Below are 19,897 nucleotides of genomic sequence, written 5' to 3' on the forward strand. Positions count from 1 at the left end.
AAGTGAGTAGGTATGAGCTGACTCATTACACCAATGTTTGTAAAAGCCAAAGGTTGGAAATACCCGAGATGAAATAACCTCAACAAGGATTCTGTTAGATGTCTAGTGATACAGCCATTCCATAGAATTATTGTTTGGCTGTTAGGAAAAAAGCTCTCCACATACAGCCAGGAGAGCTGTTTACGCCATGTCATTAAGTTAAGAAGTGAAGGACGAGTAGTCTGCACTGTGTGAACACACAATTTCTGTAGCAGCTTCACATGCATGTGCAGGCGGCATGGGCAGCTCGTCCGGACACAACCCAGCATTCCCTGCGCAGGTTTCACGGCAGTGTCGCTGGCCGGGTGTCTCTGGCCCAAGCTGCCCATGACATCGGGCTGCCTCCGGAGAGCTATGGCCACCTCAGAGGAAGTTGCTTGCTGACACTCAAGGGAAGTCCCATGGTAAGTGTTCGGGTGGGTTGTTTGTCTGAAAGGTGGGGTGGGGGGAGGGGCTGCAGGGTAGGGCGGACTGAGATGACCCCAAACTTGAGCTGAAGCCTTCCTGGAGGGCAGGGCTCAGAACTATTCAAATGATTGCACCGAATCACTTCATTTCTACACAGGCAGAAACCCAGGTCCAGAGAGGAGAAGTGACCTGTCTGAAGTCACACAGCAGGGTAGAGATGGGGCTCAGTGGGCTCCCCAGGGCCACTCTGGACGTGGCTCTGGAGTCTGTACCTGAGTGGGGAGGATTGGAGTTGCAGCCGATTTCTTCCAGCCTTCCTAGGTGCCTGTGTCCTCCTTAGGGCCATCTCAACTTTCCTGCCTCCTCCCTTCTCCCTCTTTCTGCTGGCAACCCCCTCAGTTTGGTCTACATACCTCCTTGTCAGAGCTGAGGAACTTGGGGCAACTCAATGCAAACCGTGGGTGAGGATCCTAGGTTTGAGGCATTCGCCTTGGAACCCTTGGATGTTCCTGATGTGAGGTGTGTGGTGTGTGCATGTACGTCAGCATGCATGTGCATGCGTGCACATGTGTGCGAGTGTGTGTGTCTGTGTGTGTGTATAGTGCATGTACATGCATGTGTAAGCAGAGACAAATGGTGACTCTTAGCCATAGAAGTGTTTGGACTGACCCGGGAGCAGGGGCCGCCCCAGGCTGCCATGTCCCCTCTTTGCTGCAGGCTGCGGGTGGGAATCACGTCTCCCCGGAGCCAGTCCATCCCAGCAGAGCCTGGGACCCCGGCTTAGGAGAGGCGAGCTCTCAGAACCAGTAAACCACTGTTTTCCTGCCGGCTGTTTGCCCTTATTAATTCAGGTAGCAATTACCCATTCTGAATATTTGGTGACTAATTAGTTTTTCCTGTGGCGATGGCAGAATGAGGAATGCTTTGCTCTGACCTGATCCACTTTCTCATTTTCCTGAGGAGGGGGCATGGGAGGTGGCGGGAGGGGTGGGGGTACAGAGCGCCAGAGAAATCCGCTGCTTGCCCGGGAGGCCCCTTTCGCTGCCGGGGTCTTTGATACAAGTCTAGGGATGATAAAAAGAACACTCCCAATTTTGGTTTTGTTCTTGCTTTCGTGTCGCCTGGCCCGTTTCCCCCATGGGTGCAGCTCCTGGCAGTTTGCCTGATAGTGTAGGTGGCAGTGTCAGAGCAAAAGTTCGAGGCTGCTGGCTGAGCTGGTGTCACCTCATTCGGGAACCGTGCCCTCTGAATCCACAAGGTGATCAGGGACCCTGAGAGCAGGGACGGCATGCTTGGTAAGAGGACAGGCACAGACTTGGGGGCCGGGAGGCCACAGGGCACACAGTCCAGGGGGACAGGTTAGGAAAGACAGCCAGGTGTCCGTCTGCACGAGATCAGCTGTGAGTTGACTGGAGACTGCTTCTTATCAGCCGCGAAGCGCCTGAGTCACCATCTGGCCTTGATTGGCCTTTTTAGCTCTTGAACCTTTTGTTCCTGGGGAACGGTTGTTGTCAGGGCCGCTGTGGTTCCTAGAGGCACCTCTCAGAAGAGCTGCAGTAGACAGGAGGGTCTGTGGCTCCAGTCTGAGCAGCCTCCTGGACTGGAACACCCGATGGGCACGAGTCTATTTGGGGGAAGGCGTCAACAGATAAATCAAGCAAATATTGCTCTTTCTCCTCTGGGGGCAGTGGGGCTCAGACCGCGGGGAGCTGGACACAGGGCCGGGCACTCAGCCCAGCTCATCAGAATCGGGGCTGGGGGAGTTTCCTCCGACCCCCTCCTGGGCTCGCTCCCCTGCAGGAGGCACAGGGATCGGCAGGCGCCCTCCTCTGTCCAGCCCCATTGTGGTTTATGTCTCTGACGGGTGCTCCCCACCTGCCTCTCGCTTCCTGTGAAAGTTTCTGGTGGGGCTGGAGGGCCTCCGGGCCGCCTTCTCCCTGGCTGCGGCGAGGCCCGGCGCCCGCACTTCCTCGTCTTCAGCAGCGCCCCGGCGGCATCAGCACTTGGCCAGGCGCTGGCCGGCCACGTCCGCCCCGCCCTCCCGGCAGCTGCAGAGGCCTCCTGCAGCTTCACTGGCCCCTGACCGCTCGGCACGTGCCTGTCTGTCTGTCTGACACAGCGGGCCGGCCCTGCTGATGCGGGCACTTGGCTCCGGTCATTTGCACACAGTTGTGCTGCTGTCCCACAGCTCATTGCAGTTCAAGGCCAGGGACCTTGTCTTCTGGTGTTCGGGGTTTCCCCAGAGTGCCGAGGCTTAGGGTGGCGATGCCTGGCCACACGGTAGGGCTGGTTTCCCTACCTCCTGGTGGCTGCGGTTGCTGTTAGGATAGGCTCAGGAAAGTGCCGGAGCCCTGGATTCAGGCCTGGCTCTGAGTCCTGGTTCTTCCAGTTCCGTGCGACCTTGGACAGGTTATGTAAGCTCTTGGAGCAACACGTCCCTCGTGATGCCTGTGTCTTTGGGGTCACTGCCTGCATATTTGGCATCAGAGGGAGCCAGACACTCAGGGTTCCCAGGGATGTGAACTGGAGGTGCAGGGGGCAGTTTGTGGGTGGCCATCCTGGCACAGCCTGCAGCCTGGACAAGCAGCCTTGGGATCTCCCTTTAATCCCCCAGGAGCCTTTGGGGGATAGAGTGTTGTTCCCTCCTCCCTGAAGCCGAGAGAGCATCTCCCTGTCTGAGATGCAGGATGCGGCTTGGAGGGGCCTGTGGGAACGGGTCTGACTCAGAGCCGAAGTCAGGGGCGCCTCTCAGGTGTTTTCCAGGTCACCAGGGGGACGTGTTTGAAGAAGCTCCGTCAGAGCATTTCCAGGCTGGGACGTGAAGTGGCTTTGGGGCCTACTCCAGCTTTCCCTGGGACGAGGGATGCGGGCTGAAGCTCGTTTGCTCCGTGGCATGAAGCCTCACACGCAGTCCCTTCGGCTGTCTTGGGAAATGCAAAACCACCAGGTGCAGGGCTGTGGTTAGGGTTTCCATTGACATTACCTGGGGCTTTTTGTCTAGCTTCACCTCCCCCTCGTAGGCAGGGCTTCACTGTTTCCAGGCCACGTCCACCTGAGGAATGTGCCGGGCAGGTAGGCCAGCTGCTCGCTGCAGGCAGGTGCACCTTCCACAGGGACTTTTGACCCCAAAAGGCAGAGATCCTTGGTCCCACTCCCTCTTGTTAGCTGGTGGCCTTGGGAAATCATTTGAGCTTCCTGGGAGGCTCTTCCTGGGAGGCAGGAGGCGGGGCAGGGGAGTTCCAGCTCTGAGGAATGCACAGGGTCCGGAGCCGTGCTTGGTAAGGGGCAGATGACAGCAGTCACAGCAGCCATTCGCTGCAGGCCTCCCGCATCCCGGCTCCAAGGATGCTTACGAGTTGTCACCTCACTTAAATGGCACAGCAATCTTATAACGTCGAGAGCATGATTATCGCCCTCCCCATTTTACTGACGGGGAAACAGAGGCACGAAAAAGCCAAGTAACATGCTCAAAGTCACAGAACTGGTAAGAGGCATTTGTGTCCAGGCAGTCGGCCCCAGGGCCTGTGTCATCCCCTTTTCTTGCTCTGGCCTTGGAGGCTGCTGGCCGGTGCCTCCCTGAGCTGTGCATGCCAGGGCCCTCAGCAGTTCCTGTCTCCTCATGTCCCCAGTGGGTGCAGGCAGCTGGCCTGACCCGCCCTGGGACCCCGTGCTGTGTTTGGCTAGAGTCAGCCCTGGGGAGGCCAGCTTGGGGCCCAGCTGCCCCATCGCAGGCAGGCTGGTGCCGAGCAGGGTGTGGGCTCAGAGCCAGACGCAGCTGCCGTGCTCCCAGCTCTGAGGCTTATAGCTGGGGACCTTGATTTTGTCACTAGTAAGAGTAAGGCAAAGAGTGACTACTGCTTTTATGGGTGTTCTTTTTTAAAAACATTTTTTAAGGCTTTATTTTTTAGAGTAGTTTTAGGTTCACAGCAAAATTGAGAGGAAGGTACAGAGACTCCCATATACTCCTGCCCCGACACATGCACAGCCTCCCCCATTATCAACATCCCCCACCAGAGTGGGACATTTGTCACAATCAATGAACCCACACGGACACATCATAATCACCAAAGTCCATAGTTTATGTTAGGGTTCACTCTTGGCGTTGCCCGTTCTGTGGGTTTGGACAAATGGGTAAGGACATATGTCCATCATTATGGTGTCATCCAGAGTAGTTTCCCTGCCCGACAATCCTCCGTGCAACCTCCTCTGTCTCCTCCTCACCCTTGGCAACCACCGACCTTTTTGTCTCCATAGTTTTGCCTTTTCCAGAAAGTCATATAGCTGGAATCATACAGGATGCAGCCTTCCCAGATTGGCTTCTCTCACTTAAGAATATGCATTTGAGTTCCTCCATGTATTTTCATGACTTGATAGCTCATTTCTTTTCGTGCTGAATAATATTCCATTGTCTGGATGTACCACAGTTTATTTATCCATCACCCAGGGAAGGATATCCGGGTTGCTTCCAAGTTTTGGCAGTTCTGAATTAAGCTGCTGTAAACAACCGTGTGCATGTTTTGTGTGGACGTAAGTTTTTAACACCTTTGTGTAAATACGAAGGAGCACAGGATCACAGGGTAAGAGCATGTTTATTTTTGTAAGAAACCAGCATGCTGTCTTCCAAAGTGGCTGCGTCTGGCTTCCCCCCAGCAGGGGACGGAGTTCCTGCTGCCCCACATCCTCACCAGCATTTGGTGCTGTCAGTGTCTGGATTCTGGCTGTTCTAACAGGCGTGTGGTGGTATCTCATGGCGGTTTTAATGGGTGTTGGTTTTCATTTTCAGCCTTACCTACCTTCCCCTGCTTTGGGGCTGGTTTCTTTCTTTGTTTAATCAGAAAGTCTTTCTGGAGGAAATTTTCTCTGTAAGTGTCCAGGTGAATGAGCAGACTCAGCCTTCATTGTTTCTTAGAGGGTGTGCGCGCGTGTGTGTCGTGTGTGTGTGATATTTAATTGTAAAGAGTAGGAGTAAAACAAGAGCGCTGAGAAGAGAGCTCTGGCAGAGACACTGGGGCAGCGAATCCCTGTGGCCGTGAGTCACTGTGGCGTTTACCTGCCCCTTCGAGGGTCCAGGCAGGGACCACTTCTGCCTGTCCTCTGCTTGTTCTCAGCCCAGTAAAGTGCCTGACCCAGGGTGGATACTCAGGAAAGATTTGTTGAACGAATAAAAGGAAATCAAAGAAGGCTTCCTAGGGGAGGCAGCATTTGAGCTGAGGCTGGAACTTAAGTCATGTTTGGTCAGGGAGAGAGGAGAGGAATGGTGGGGACCAGGCTCAGAGACGTGGAAATGCCCACAACTTCCAAACCGTGGTCAAGTAAGAGCTCTGCTTGGGCTTTGTTTTGTCACAAGCTGTGTGTTTGGGGTGAGTGAGTTCCTGGAGGAAAATGATAAAGATCCATCTGTTTGTTCAACAAACATTTACTTGCCATGTACCCTGCCTGAGGCTCAGCGAAGGCCAACATGAGGCTAGGCGGTTGCTGGGGGGCTGGGGGGCGGACTGGCCCGGGAGCCAGTGGGGCTCCATGGTGTCCCTGGTGCCGTGGGGAGGAGGGCTTCAGGCAAGGCCAGGAAGTGGGGCGCCATGTGGCCACAGCTTGGAGGGGGAGCCGGTGTCAGGGAGGGATGGCCCTAGGGGATGGGGCAGCCGCTGCCAGCAGCTGGGAGGGCCTGGACATCATGTGTAGAGGCCGCGGACGCCTGATGTTTCCAGGGCCGTGGCACTCAAGTCTTAACAGAGCTGGGGGTTACCTGGTGAAAGTGCAGGTCCTTGGTCCCATCCCCCCAGAGACTTTGATTCAGGGGAGCCTGAGAACGTGTATGTTAGTTTCGGGGTGTATTTTCACACGTTAGGAAATTCTGATGCTGCTGGTCCTTTGACACAGCAGAAACACATCTCTTGGGGCTGGGAGGCACCGAAGCTGAAACCCTTTAAAAACCTTAACATGGCTGCTTCTGCGGGGACCCAGGAGGCTCGTGTCCAGACTGCCCATTCTCACGGGGCCCTGCTGGGGACGTGCTCCCCAAGGGACGTGTGCAGGGACCTCACACTGGGGCTCTGATCTCCTCCTCAGTCAGGCGACAATCTGACAGCTTATCGTTCATTTCATTTCATTTCACTGCATCTCATTTCATTTCATCTATTTCGTTGTTCGAGAAAGGATTTCAGATGGCTTATAAGGGTATAAAAATATATGAATATAGCATAAATTAGAAGTGGGGTAAAAAAAAGGAAAACAAGGGAGGGAACAAAAGTGAGGCATAATAATGCTCGGTTCTCTTGGCTGTCATTTCACTTAAACCTGGTCTAATTTCTTTCAGGGTTTACGGCTACATTGTGGGCTGTGTGAAGGATTAGGGTTTAAGCTGCCAGCGCTCCTTCCGCCCCCAAAAGCCTCGCATGTCTATAGAAGCTAAAGCTACCAAATCCATACTTGATTTGTTTAATGAAATGTTGTGCTTCTTAGCAGTCGCGCGATGTCGAGCGAGCATTGTCTGGCGGTGAGAAAGTCTGCCTGCCCGGCCCGCGTTGCCGAGCGCTGCCAATGACTTTTTGTGCCCGTGAATTCGGGTCCTGCGGCTGCTCTGTAAGCCAGCTCTGAATGCACAGCGCCTGGCTGCAGGGCCGTTTGGCCTCTCTAACAGACCCAGGCTTCGAAGGCCCCCGAGGCCCCTGGCCCCAGGTCAGCAATGAGCTGGCCACCCCAGACTTGAGGGCCTTCTGGAACCCAAACGGGGGATAGCGCCCTATCTTTTAGGCTGTGGGGTGGGAAATGAAGCACCCTTGAGCCCGTTTGCTTTGTAGTCCTCAATGGAGAGAGAAACCCGTGGTGCTCAGAAGCGTGAAAAACAATGGCCTCAAGGTGCTGGGGCCACGGCTCCCTCTGCTCTGCTCCCTCCTTACTGTGGATCTGTCCCTGCACGCAGTTTGCCTTTGTGGTCCCGGGGAATGAGTAAACTCAGGAGTGAAGGAACCCCGGCTCAGCCTCTGTTTCATGAAAGCAAAGCAGACTGAATGGATCAACCACGGCTGCAGAACCCCACCTTTGCACTGAGGGCGGGTCCACCGGAGGCGAGCTCCGGAAGTCCCTCCGACGACATTTAAGCCAATTTTTTGGAAGAACGCAGTTGATTCTTTTCTCCATTACTTGAATTTCCTCAGGAACACTATTCAAATGCAGCATCTGCTGTGTGTGTGTGTAAGGTCGTGACTTTCTCTAAATAGTAATTATTAAACAAAACCAAAGGGAAGTCTTCTGTAAGGATGCTGTTTACAAATATTTGCCACTTTTAACAGTGGTTAATTGAAGTTGCAAAGTGTTGTATTCTCAGCTCCTTAGAGTACTCCTTAGAGGGCTGGGCCGTCTCCAAGTTGTCCCTGGCCTTGTCCACAGGGTGGCCTCTTTCCTGGGACCCGGTCTTCAGCCCCTTCTCTCCTCCCCCTCTCTCTCCCTATGCGGCTTCTCTGGGGCTCTTCGTGACGGTTCCTGGCGGGGTCCAGAATGAGGTCCCTGGCTGTGAGGGAGGAGAATGTGTCCAGGAATGCAGCGCAGGCTCACCACGCTGGAGGCACATTTGCATGGGGACCTGTGAGGCTCCTGAGGCCAGTGAGGAGGACAAGGCTGGAGGACCCCAGGTCACCACGCGCAGCCTAGGGAGGGCACAGAGGCCATTTGGCAGTGCCACACTCTCTGCCCCTTTCAGGCCCCTCTGTGCAGCCCAGGGCTTTGGACGGACAGGGCAGGTGCAGCAGCTGAAGGGCAAGGGAGCCTGCTCCCAGGCTGGACCCCCGGGCTGGTTTCCAGGCTGAGGATCCACAGATTGTGCAGGCTGGGAGAGGTGGGGCCCAAAGAGGAGGGGGCCAGGTCAGGTTCACCTTGGTGGCACTAGCCATGGGTCATAGGTGGGTTGTCAGCAACACCAGGAAAGGGGTGGTGGGAGCTAGCTCCTCTGTGGGAGAGGAGCTGGCCTTAGGGTGGTGGCCTCAGATGGGAGGTGGTTGGCAGACACAAAGACTGGCGGGTGACCTGGAAGGGGTGGTTATTGGGAAATCGGGCCAGGGACAAAACGCTTCCTCCTTCCTTTCCTCTCTCCTTCCCCTCTTTCCTCCTGTCTTCATTTGCTCATCACCCGCTCTCATGGCCTCACATCAGGCACCGGGAAGACGGTTGGCGTGGCCCTGCCCATCTTGCCTTTGACTTCTTGCGGCTGGAGGGTCTGTAAACACTGGGGAGGCGCTTGAGCAGGGGGCCTCTGCACTGGCCCCAGGCCCTAGAGCTTCCAGCAGCCTGTGTGGCTCAGGAAACCAGGGTTAGGGCTCTTTCTGCGGCGTCTTCCAGCAAAGAATGAGGCCTCGGTGGAAACAGTGCTGACCCCTTGTAGCTGACCCCTTGTAGCTGCACGTGTGAAATGAGAGGGGCGCTTCATGGAGTGCTTGCAATGTTGCCCCCTCTGAGTCCTGCCTCAGCCCTGAGAAGGCAGTGCTGTTCTCACCGGTGCTTCGTGGACGAGGAAGCCAGCTTGGGAGGCGGAGTGACTCGCCCAAGGCCCACGCAGTGTGCCCAGTCTTTCCCAGTGCCAGACCTCCACTGCTGAAGATGGCATGGTGAGATGGGGGATGCTTCAGAGGACCTGCAAGAGAGAGGACTGTGGCTATTACATGGGCTTTATTCAGTATGATTTTAAAAATGAGGCACAATTAGGTGTGTTAGGGTAACTATACAAAATTGCCATTTTTATATGTCGAAGATGGTCCCATATGGTTTCATATGGTCTGGCTGATAGTTTAAGGTATAGAAAAAGAGCAGAGCTCACGTTAGTCTTTTAGAATAGGTTGGTCTCCTGGTTCTGACGGAGGCCATCCCTCCCAGGAAAGCTATTGGATGCTGGTGCTCCAAGTGTGGTTTGGGGTTAGAGGAGGGTGCTAGGGTTTAGATAGGAATCCACAGAATTTCTGCATCAGGGTCTCTGGGGGGTGGCTGGCAGACGCACTTTTAACAGGACATCTGTGGACTTATAGACACACCCGAGTTTGACAACCACTGTTTGAAGGCGTAGCTCCGTGCTCCCCTGGGTTCATAGAGGTCCTCGGACTGCTGGTTCATCAGCACGAGAATATTCAGCCTCTGTTCGAGTCTGGGAGTCATACTTCAGTATCCTTTGGGACAAGCAGTGTGTATCATCTGCTACAACATGTAGTCTCTTTTTTTGCCCCCGTATTAGTCAGGTTTCTGCAGAGAACAGAACCCAGTAGATGTGTATATATATGTAGAGAGAAAGATATTTTAAGGAATTGGCTCCCATGATGAAGGAGACTGGCAAGTCCAAAGTCTGCAGGATAGCCTGGCAGCCTAGAGAGCCAGGGAAGAGGTGGTGATTCAGCTCAAGTCTGACGGCCATATGCTGGCAGCCCTTTTGCTTGGCGGAGGTCAGTCTTTGTTCTACCCAGGGCTTCACCTGATTAGACGAGGCCCACCCACATGATAGAGGGCAATCTCCTTTACTCAAAGTCCACTGATTTAAACGTCAGTCTCATCCAAAAACATCCCCTTAGGAACATCCAGACTAATGTTTGACCATATAACTGTGGCCCAGGCAAGTTGACATATAAAATTAACCAGCCCCTAAAATTCCATCTTTCAAATATCCAGAAGTTTCTTTGGTTCTAGAAGTTTGATGTAATATATGCAAGGTAGGGTTCGAGACCCTGTGGGGCCACAGAAATGCATAAAACTTTATAAAGAAGCCTGAGTTCTTTCTATCAGTTAATCCATTAGCGTGGAATAGCTATTCTGTGCCTATCTTAGACAAGGGTGAGCGTTCCATAATTTTATAAACATAGGTCATTTCTCAGTCTTCTTTGATGTCAGACCCTCTCTCCCTCCCTCCCTCTCTTCCTTCCTTTTCTCCTTCTTCCCTCCCCTCCCTCCCTCCTTCCCTTCTTTCCTTTATCCACTCAACATTTATGGGGCATCGGGCATTTTCCAGGTACTGGGCACTGGGGAATCAGAAGTGGAGCAGACATGCTGCTACCAGCAGTGAGCTTAGAGCCCGAGAGGGCCTCCGGGGGTGAGTCAGTCTCCTGAAGGCCAGAGTCAGCCTCCCCAGCCAGGTTCCCTCCCCTTCTCGAAGGCCTCCTTAGAAACATGCAGCCTGCGATAGTCCTGGTTTGTCCTGCGGGCAACACCTCATCTTCTTACAATGCATCCTTTCTTCTAAAGAGAGGGGATGGAGGACCAGCAGCCTCCCCTGGTAGCTGGTGGGACATGCAGACTCTCAGGCCCCACCCCGACCCACCCAATCAGCACCTGTGTTTTAACCAGACCCACAGGTGATTCCTGCGCAGGAAAGTCTCCCCTGTGCTTCCCGAGTCCTCGAGCCCTTCAAACACACAGAGAAGTCCCATGTAAGATCTGGCAGAACGATGACCCGGATAATGGGCATGCTGCTTGGGGAGATTTTCAGCAAGTGGAAGAGGCTGGAATTCATTCCAAAGCTGAGCAGGACAGGTCCCCAGTCATCTTCTTGGGCTCAGAGAGGGGCAGCCTGGGCCCCTAAAAAAAAAAATCCTTCTTTCTGGGTTGTTGGGAAAATGCTCAGATCCACAGTGCACGGATGGCATGTTGAGAGCCAGGCATGACCCGTGTTGTCACAACAGTTACCAGGCGGCACGGAGGAGGGCCGGAGCTCCTGGGGCTGGCACTGGAACCAGGCCGGCTCCTCATGGAGAGGTTGGGGTAACGCCTGCTGCGTAGGCTGTCCTGAGGATTAAGTGAGATTATGCATGCAAATCACCCAAGCAGCAGCTATTATTTTTATAACAACTGGCTGTGTAACTGCCCTGTGTGCCGAGCCAGCAGACTGTGGCTCTGGGGACGCTCCAGGACCTGACTCATCCAAGGACAGGTGGGGGCAGGTCGAGGAGGAGGCCACGTTTGGCTGTGGCAGTGCCTTCTAGGTTGTTCACGGAGGCACTGTTTACCCCTGGGTGCTCAGGCCTAGATTCCTGAGAGAATAGGTAAGAAGCAGGGAAGTTAACATGACATGTTGCTCAGTAGATTTCCTTTAAAAGGTGTTCTCTCTCTCGGAGGTAATGACAGATGTGAGTGTTGCTATGGTGACAGGTTGTCTGTTTAGACACTCACGGCACAGTGGTTCGGATGGCTTGCCTACAATTTACGGTCATGGGAAGTAAGCAAGCCCCTCCCAGCAAGTTTTAGCGAGGGGTCTTCTTCCTTCCGGGCTGGTTTTCAAAATGGGGTTGACTTTGTGCCTTGGGTGACTGGGCAAGATGGGAAACCACTGCATATATTCGGAAGGGCAGAATCTATGCACCGCCCACGGTTGAAAGGTCAAGGTCTCTTCAAGAACTGAAGGAGATTTCAAAAAAATTCCACGAGGAGCTTAGAGCATCGAAGAATTGCGTGGTCTGGGATCCTCCGAGAACATTTCACTCAATAGTGAGTTTCTTTGTAGCAAACGGCTCTTCCTTTTTGCTAGATTAGAAGTAGAATCTATAGCTGGTCATGCATTTGTTTCAATATAACAAGGCTTCACAGAGTGCCTACTGTGTACGTTGTGGGTCCTGTGCTAGGAGGAGATGGAGGGTGGGGTGGTGAGACGTGAAGATGAATAAGACGTGGTCCCCGCCCTTCAGAGGTCAGGGTGGGAGAACCAGATGGACACAGGCAGACTGTGGTAGAAGCTTCGAGTGCTGTGGAGACACAGCTGGAGTCACGCGTGAGTGCGTGTGGATGGCTGGGTTAATTCCAGTGGTGGGGTTGGGTCTGAGAAGCCCTTCAGGAAGTGGTGGGGATTTTAGGGGAATCTTGAAGGATGAGCAGGGATCCAGCAGGAAGCGATGTGGCAGAAGGGCCGTGAGGAGGTGAAGGTGCCTGCCAGGCAGAACACAGAGATTTTGGGGCAGAGCCAGTGGCCTGGGTGACTGGAGCCCCAGGGCCGGGTTGGGTGTAGGGGCGAGCTTGGAGCACTTGGCTGGGTCAGGGGGCGTCTTCACTGCCTGGTGGAGGAGTTTGGACTCAGTATCACTGAAGACTTTTCACCTGGAAGGTGCCATGGCTGGCCAGGCCCAACGTTGTCAGTGGACAAGGGTGAGATGGCATGGAGAGACAGGGCGCTGGGGAGGACCCCTCGATGGTTGGTTGTGACAAATGGTGATGGCGTCAGTCTCCACCCCTGCCTGGCAAGACCCACAGGTTCCTGGCTGCAGCTCAGGCTTGACTGGTCCCCCAGCCCTTGGCATTTGCTGCCTCGGCTGAGGCCTGGGTCAGGGGACGGGTTTCTGCCGGGGCCTCAGAGGCTGCTTCTCTCATTCAGTGGGGAAGGCCCCCCACGCCGCTGCTCGCTGCTGGGCCAGAGAGCTCCCGAGGTTCTGACTGGCGCCTCTCTCCTCCCCGGGGTCCCCATCCCCAGGCCCCAGCCAGCTGGCCCAGGAGCGCGTTTCCTAGGCCCAGATCCTCTAACCCGGGCTGGTCTGACTCTAGAGACCCGGAATGCCTGGGGCTGAACCCACGGACGTCACTCTTCCCGGACGGAGATGGTCAGGAGTGCAAGGGGGACAACGGGGGGAGGGTGTGCCCAGAACAGGCTGGAAGGAGGGCTCGGTGTCCATGGGAGCCCAGGCTGTTCACGGTGAGAACAGTGCCCGCTGGAAGCTGTGCTGCGGAACGCAGTGACCCCTGAGGCGATGCGGCATGACTAGACAGCAACAGAACAGAACAGACATGACAGGGCGCTGGAGCCTGAAGAGGAGCTGAAAAGGCGCCTTGGTCTGGGGTCTTCAGCCCGGCAGGGGAGGGCACAGACTCGGGGGGACACGGTGGGCCAGGCCTTCTTGGATTCTGTGCCCCTCTTGGTTCCCCAAGTGAAGAGAGAGCCCTGGAGCCTGTGGTGTCTGTCTGTTCTAGGCAAGAACCCATCAGCCTGAACCCCGAATTCCTCAGCCATAGAGACAATAATACCAGCTCAGGTGGCCTCCGTGCACCCTGGGATCATTGAATGCAAAAGGGTTTGTAAACTACAAATGTGGTTCAATTCCATGGGATTTGAAAAATTAAACGAAAACGTTAATTTTGTTCCAGAACATAAAATTGATACGTGTTCACAATATACAATGTAGAAAATCCAAAAAAAAAAGAAAATAGAGCAGCCCATTATGCCACCACTCAGATGTGAATGCTGTGCATATTTTGTAATATCAACTGCCATTGTTGTCTTCATGCCTATATATAAATTTCTACCTTTTATATCCTTTGGCCAAAATTGGATCATACTCTATGTACGTCTTTGAGAACATTTCTTTTTCATTTGGCAACATCTTCTAAACATATTTCCTTATCAATAAAGCTTCCCATACAGCATCATTTATATGGCTGCCTATAATTCCATCCTATATATATATACACATTTTATTCAGTGGCTCTCCTCAATGCTCATCTAGGTTGCTTCCTAATTTTCTCTATGCCACGCAGGGCTGCAATGATTGTCTGATTGTGCCATGTACTCTGCCTTTTCAACTGAATGTTTTAATAGAAGATATATTAGTGTAGGCAGTATTTTTATTCTAGAGAAATGTAGCCCAGGTCTCCCCATCTGCTAAGGCCTGGCCCACCAATGCTTCACCCTGAGCAGACATGAGTCCTCATCCTGGCATTTTCCAGGCTCTGTGTGTCTCTTCTTAGATATTTCTGTATCTCATCTCTTTTGAGTGAGAAAAAATGCCCCTGCTTATGAGAATGGAAAGAACCAAGTAGCGGGAGGAAGTGCCACTCACTTCTTGGCTCACCAGAGAATGGCGTCTCACTGCTGCCCAGCAAGATGTCTATAGTTTTTGACCAGGGCCCAGCCGTGAGCTGTCACTGCTATTGACCGGTGAACTCTTTCTTCTCAGGCGCCAGCTCTGAGCTCATCTTCTAAGGTCATTCATTCTCTAGCCCAGCAAGGCAGTCACTCTCCAGGATCCAGAGCATTCGGCTCTTCTTCCCCGAGTGGCTGAGTTTCCCGATCACAGATGCAAAATCCTCTGACGGAGGATGGAGACACTCTCTGAAGCCAGCCCGCTCCCCCGCCCCCCAGTGATGAGATTTCACCGCCCCCCACCCTGAGTGTTCAGGACCCCTTGTGCCAGAATTACAAGAAACACACCACACCTGCAAAGGGCTGCCTCTCATCTTCCCCGTGACAGTCTCCACCAGGGAAGAGGAAGGAAAGAAGTCCAGCAACCACTGCATCCCTGTCAAGATGTGGACCCTGGCCTAGGCACCCACACGCCAGCTAACAATTGGCTTTGACCGCAGGTCTGGGCTGCCTTGTCACACTACGCCGCAGACTTGCCAGCTGGCCTGTGCAATGGCCACTCAACTGTGTGTAACCCCATCGATGTGGACCCAGCAGCACTATCCAGCTACCGTGTGTCACTGAGCACACAGCTCATTGGTCCCGCCCTGGAGAGGGCTGAGATGCCAGTGTGAGCAGTTGGAGGGGCAGATGCAGATCTGTGGGGCTTGAAGCTTATACTTTTTTTTTTGAGGAAGATTAGCCCTGAGCTAACATCTGCTGCCAATCCTCCTCTTTTTTTGCTGAGGAAGACTGGCCCTGAGCTAACATCCATGCCCATCTTCCTCCACTTTATATGTGGGACGCCTACCACAGCATGGCTTGCCAAGTGGTGCCATGTCCACACCCGGGATCCGAACCCACGAACCCTGGGCTGCCACAGCAGAACGTGTGCACTTAACTGTTTCGCCACTGAGGTGGCCCCAAAGCTTATACTTTTTATGCTCCTCTTTAAAATGAAAATACTAAATTTAAAATACAATACTAGGTACACAAAGTGAATATTTATTTTAAAAGGGCCTGGGTAGTAAGGGGCCTGAAGCTTGAGCTCCATGAAGTATGTGGAAAATCGACCTCTGGCAGAGGGGATGACGCAGATGGCAGGGCGGGGGTCCTGAGGACCTGTGACCACAGACTGCAGGCTCTCAGGAGGGGCCTCACAGTTGCTGGGCCCAAACTTACAAGCCCCGCCTTGATGATATTTACACAAATAATGCATGAACGTGCTCTTCTACATGTAGGGAAAGAAGCAACTCAGAAGAACATTGAGGGAAAGGAACAAAATTCTCTTCCAGCTACTGCTGCTGCCTGATCCGCTCTCTCCTGTAGGTAGTCCCGAGGCATGTTCAGGTGTCTCTTCCAGGCCTTTCTCTTCTCGTGTCTGTACATACGGGCGCATCCACCTCATGACTTTAGGAGGATGCGTGGTAACCCTCAGGACACCTGCTCGTAGTTCTCTTGGCCAGTCTCTTATTGACAAATATTTGGGTTTATTTCAATTGGTTGCTTTTCTTTTCTTTTTTTTTTGAGGAAGATTAGCCCTGAGCTAACATCTGTGCTAATCTTCCTTCATTTTGTATGTGGGAAGCCACCACAGCATGGCTTGATGAGAGGTGTATGGGTCCACACCTGGGATCTGAACCTGTGAACCCCAGGCCATTGAAGCAGAGTGCACAAACCCAACCACTACACCACTGGGCCAGCCCCTCCATGATAAATTTTTATTTTGCATTTATAGGTTAATTTGGAGGGGAATTGACGTCTTTCAAAATGAAGTCTTCCTACCCAGGAGTAGGGTCTTTAATAAGCAATATTTGGTAATTTTCCTTACATAGGTCTTACACTTGTCTTGTTAGGTTTATTCCTATATATTATTTTTATAAGCTATAAATGGGAATGGGAGCTTTAAAAATGTTTTCTAATTATTACTGCTCTGTAGAAAGCCATTGAGTTTTTATGTTGCTCTCCTTCTACCATCTTATTGAACTCTCTTCTTAGTTATGCTAGTATTGTTAGGTGATTTCTTTATAAATTTTTGGTTGGAAAGTCATATTACCTGTAAGCACTGATCACTTCTTCACGTTCATTGCAGCATGGAGTTTGTGAGGTGAACACCGTGATGATGTCATCTGCTGATGTCTCTAAGTCTGCCTGCCCCTCTCAGAGGATTGTGGGAGCCAGCCCACCCCTCACCATTTTACAGGGCCAAGAAACCAGCTGTTAAGTGATTTGGCCACGGTCCCCAGCACTTTGGAGGCCCTGGAATTCGGTCTCCTGAGCCCAGCAGGGTGCCCGGCCTGTCACATCTGACCTGACTCTTTTTGGCACAGCCTTCATCTGCTCGCTACGGAAGGTCGCCCATGGCAGTCGACAGGTGCTTAGGGTACCTGTGTGAAACCCTCACAACAAGCTAGCAAGCAAATGTGGGTTTACCTAATGACTTTCTCCAGAATCTTCCCACTCCCTCATCCCTCAATCTCAGCAGCGGGATGTGCAAAGGAGAGAGGAATGGCTTTGAGGTGTGCACTGCGCCCGTCATTTTGTGACTTGTGACAAATCTCCTTAGTTAGGTTGTCTATTAAGGGAGACAGTCGTTTCAGCTTTAACTTTCTTGTGATTACGTGAGATGATGAAGACGCAGCTCCTGGCACACCGTGAGCTCTCCACGAGTGGGCCTTCCACCCCCTCCCTCCGTCCCTGTCCTGCCTACGCCCTCCCCTCGCCTCTGCACCGCCTTCCTCTTCTTCCTTTGAGCATTTAGCCCATAAATGTGTCCTCTACTTCTGATTCAGTTACATTCATTTCCTTAGTTCCTGACTTTGAAAACAGCAGTGGGCAATGTTGACAAAGACGTCTTGTGACAGAAATTCAGATTGGGTCGAGGGTCACTGCAAGTTGGGGGTCACCGAAGCTCCTCATGAGGGAGCCCTGGGGTGGGATAAGGACAGGGAGGAGCATGCCTGACAGGTCTCACAGCTGGAGAGCGAGGGCCGCTGGCTGCCCCAAGCCTTGCCTGTCTACAGGACCCCTCTTTCCTTGTGCGGGGTATGTTTTGGCTCCGGTGTTGTTACCTGTTTTGCAGGTACCTCCTGTTTGAGTCACCTGTGCTGACTCCACAGCTCTTTGCAGAAGCCTCTCTGGGAGTCTGAGGTCGAACCAGTCGGCAGCCTCCCCTCGTCCCTGCTGCCCTTTCCTGAGACGCCTGTCCCGGGCACTGTACCCTGTGGGGCAGGGCCTGCCCCTGCTCCACAGTGGGTCCTCACCCAGGGGGAGAGTCCCTCACCCTGCGCGAGAGGCCCTCACTGCTGGCCTGGGCCGGGCTGGCTGGGCACCCCTCCTCTGGATGTGGAGCCCATGCCCACTGCTGTGGGAGCTTTCCCCTAAAGGCAGTGTCATCCCTGCTCCTGCTCGGGCTACTGGATGGGAACCCGTGGGTACCACTTAGATCACTCCCATCACATGTGGCCACATCAGAAGGTGATGACATGGGTCACCTTGGGCAGCTATAGAGGAAGCACAATGTTCTGGGGGGCCCCCTCTGTCCCCCCCCCGCCACCCCCCACCGGCCCTGTCTTCTCCCAGTCCCATTAGTCTTCCAGAGGGAAGGGCTCAGACGTCAGGGCTCAGTGTCGGGGCCTCCTCTCTCCTCACAGGTCACCCCCACTGACAGGAGGAGGAGAGAGCCAGGAGGGGCTGCCTGTTGTTTAACTTCTCTAGATTCTGGACTGGCCATCACCCAGGACAGGAACCACGTGCTGCCAGCCAGTCCGGAGGCTTTCTCACAAAGCGCAAGGCAGGGATGGGCGTGGCGAACCCATGGCGATAGCTGCTGCCTCTGGTGAGAGCGCCATTGTCGGCGCTTACTTGGTCCTCACACTAGCCACCGAGTGGATGCCATTATTATCGACTCATTCCACTGCTGAGGCACAAAATAACTAATTAACCTGTCCTAGTCACGTGGCTAACAAGTAAGAGAGCCAGGATTCCAACTCTAGCACCCTGGCTCCAGTCTATGGCCTTACCCCTTACCGTTCTGCCGTACCTCCAACAGAGGAAAATAACGAGGACCAAAGAAGTATTATATTGACTTTTTAGAATGTCATGAAAAATGAAGAGGCACTAAATGACCCAAATGGTTTCACTAATTTTTGATTTCATGAAAGATCATAACAATTCTTCTAAAATCACCATTGATTCATTTGACACATTAACACAAATGTTTGTGAACACCACGAAAAGACTGCTATTTCTTCGTCTAAGTGGAATTACTTCTGAGGTGTGGAGTAGGCTCTGTTCACGTGGCCAGACCCTGCAGGCCGTTGACAGGGGCTGGGTTTCTCATCTAGGCTTTTCCATGCAGCCTGATGTTTCTAGAAGAATGACTGACTGACAAACCAGGTTATTCAGACCTGGGTATTTGGCAGACATTTTCTTGAAAATGAACAAAGTGAGCCTGTTACTTCAAGAAAAATAACTGACAGTATTTGTTGCCCATCATAAAACTGAAGATTTCAAGCAAAAATTAGAATTTTAGAAAACTAGTATGCACCACTGTGAGCTTGATAGCTTTCTGATACTCTCAGACTTTGCTGATGAGATTAATGGCCATATTAATGCTATGATTTCTGGATATTGTATAATGAAATATATCAACATATCATAGATCTGCGTGACTCAATGAATCAATATTTTCCAAATGGCCAATGCGTGATGTCGCAAATTCATGAATGGGTAAAAACAAAACAAAAAAACTATTCAAAGGGCATAATAGCGAGTGGATTTTAATGTAGCAGTGTCTAAAAAATGAATCAATATGGTTTCAGATTCCACATTGCAACTAACCTGTAAGAAACTGCCACGTGTTGAGTTTTGGTGCAGTATCAAGGGATAATAGCCACGATGATCTGAAAGGCCTGTTACAAAGTCATCCTCTCTTTTCCAAACACATATTTGTTTGAGGCTGAATTTTCTTCACGCGTCTCAACTAAAACAACATAATGCCAGAGACGGACTGCAGAAACAGGTGTGAGGATCCAGCTGTCTTCTATTAACTCAGACCTTCAGGAGCTTGGAAAAAGTATGCACTCTTGCCATTCTGCTCATCGTTATTTTCGTTTTGGAAAATATAGTTGTTTTTCTTAAAATGCGAAATTCATGCCAATGTGTAATGAATTTATTATTGTGATTTTTTGATGCAAATTGATAAATATTCAAAAATTTTCTCAGTTTTAATCTCTAACACAGTAAATACCTTCAAATACAACCCACATGAACACAATCTCTTTAGAATGCTCAATAATTTTTAGGAGTAGAAAGTGGTCCTTGGAACAAAAAATCTGAGACAAGTTGCTTATCAGAGATGTCAGCTTTGGTTTCGAACAGTTAGGGGACTCTTTCACGGCCCGTGGTCGGTGGGGAGGGTACTAGGAGCACGGGTGGGTCTCCACACGCCCTCACCTGTCAGCTTTCCCAGCTCTAACTTCTGCCTTTTATGCAAATGGCCTGGACCCTGTCTGGTGTGGCTCAGAGAGCACTGGGCGTGTCTCCTCTTGGGCATGCTATTTAAAAGCAAAATGTAACGTGGGCACCAACATTTATTTC

General features: G+C 52.3%; 1 long non-coding RNA gene across 1 annotated transcript; it reads left to right on the forward strand.

The window, feature by feature from the left end:
- The first annotated feature begins 11,508 nt into the window (after positions 1 to 11,508).
- LOC111768165 (uncharacterized) lies at positions 11,509 to 19,516 on the forward strand. Its single transcript, XR_002800346.2, has 2 exons — positions 11,509 to 11,901; positions 16,389 to 19,516. It is a non-coding gene; the product is annotated as an uncharacterized lncRNA (long non-coding RNA).
- The last annotated feature ends 381 nt before the right edge of the window (positions 19,517 to 19,897 follow it).

The sequence above is a fragment of the Equus caballus genome, chromosome 15, assembly GCF_041296265.1.
Source record: "Equus caballus isolate H_3958 breed thoroughbred chromosome 15, TB-T2T, whole genome shotgun sequence".
In the NCBI taxonomy this organism is placed as follows: Eukaryota; Metazoa; Chordata; class Mammalia; order Perissodactyla; family Equidae; genus Equus; species Equus caballus.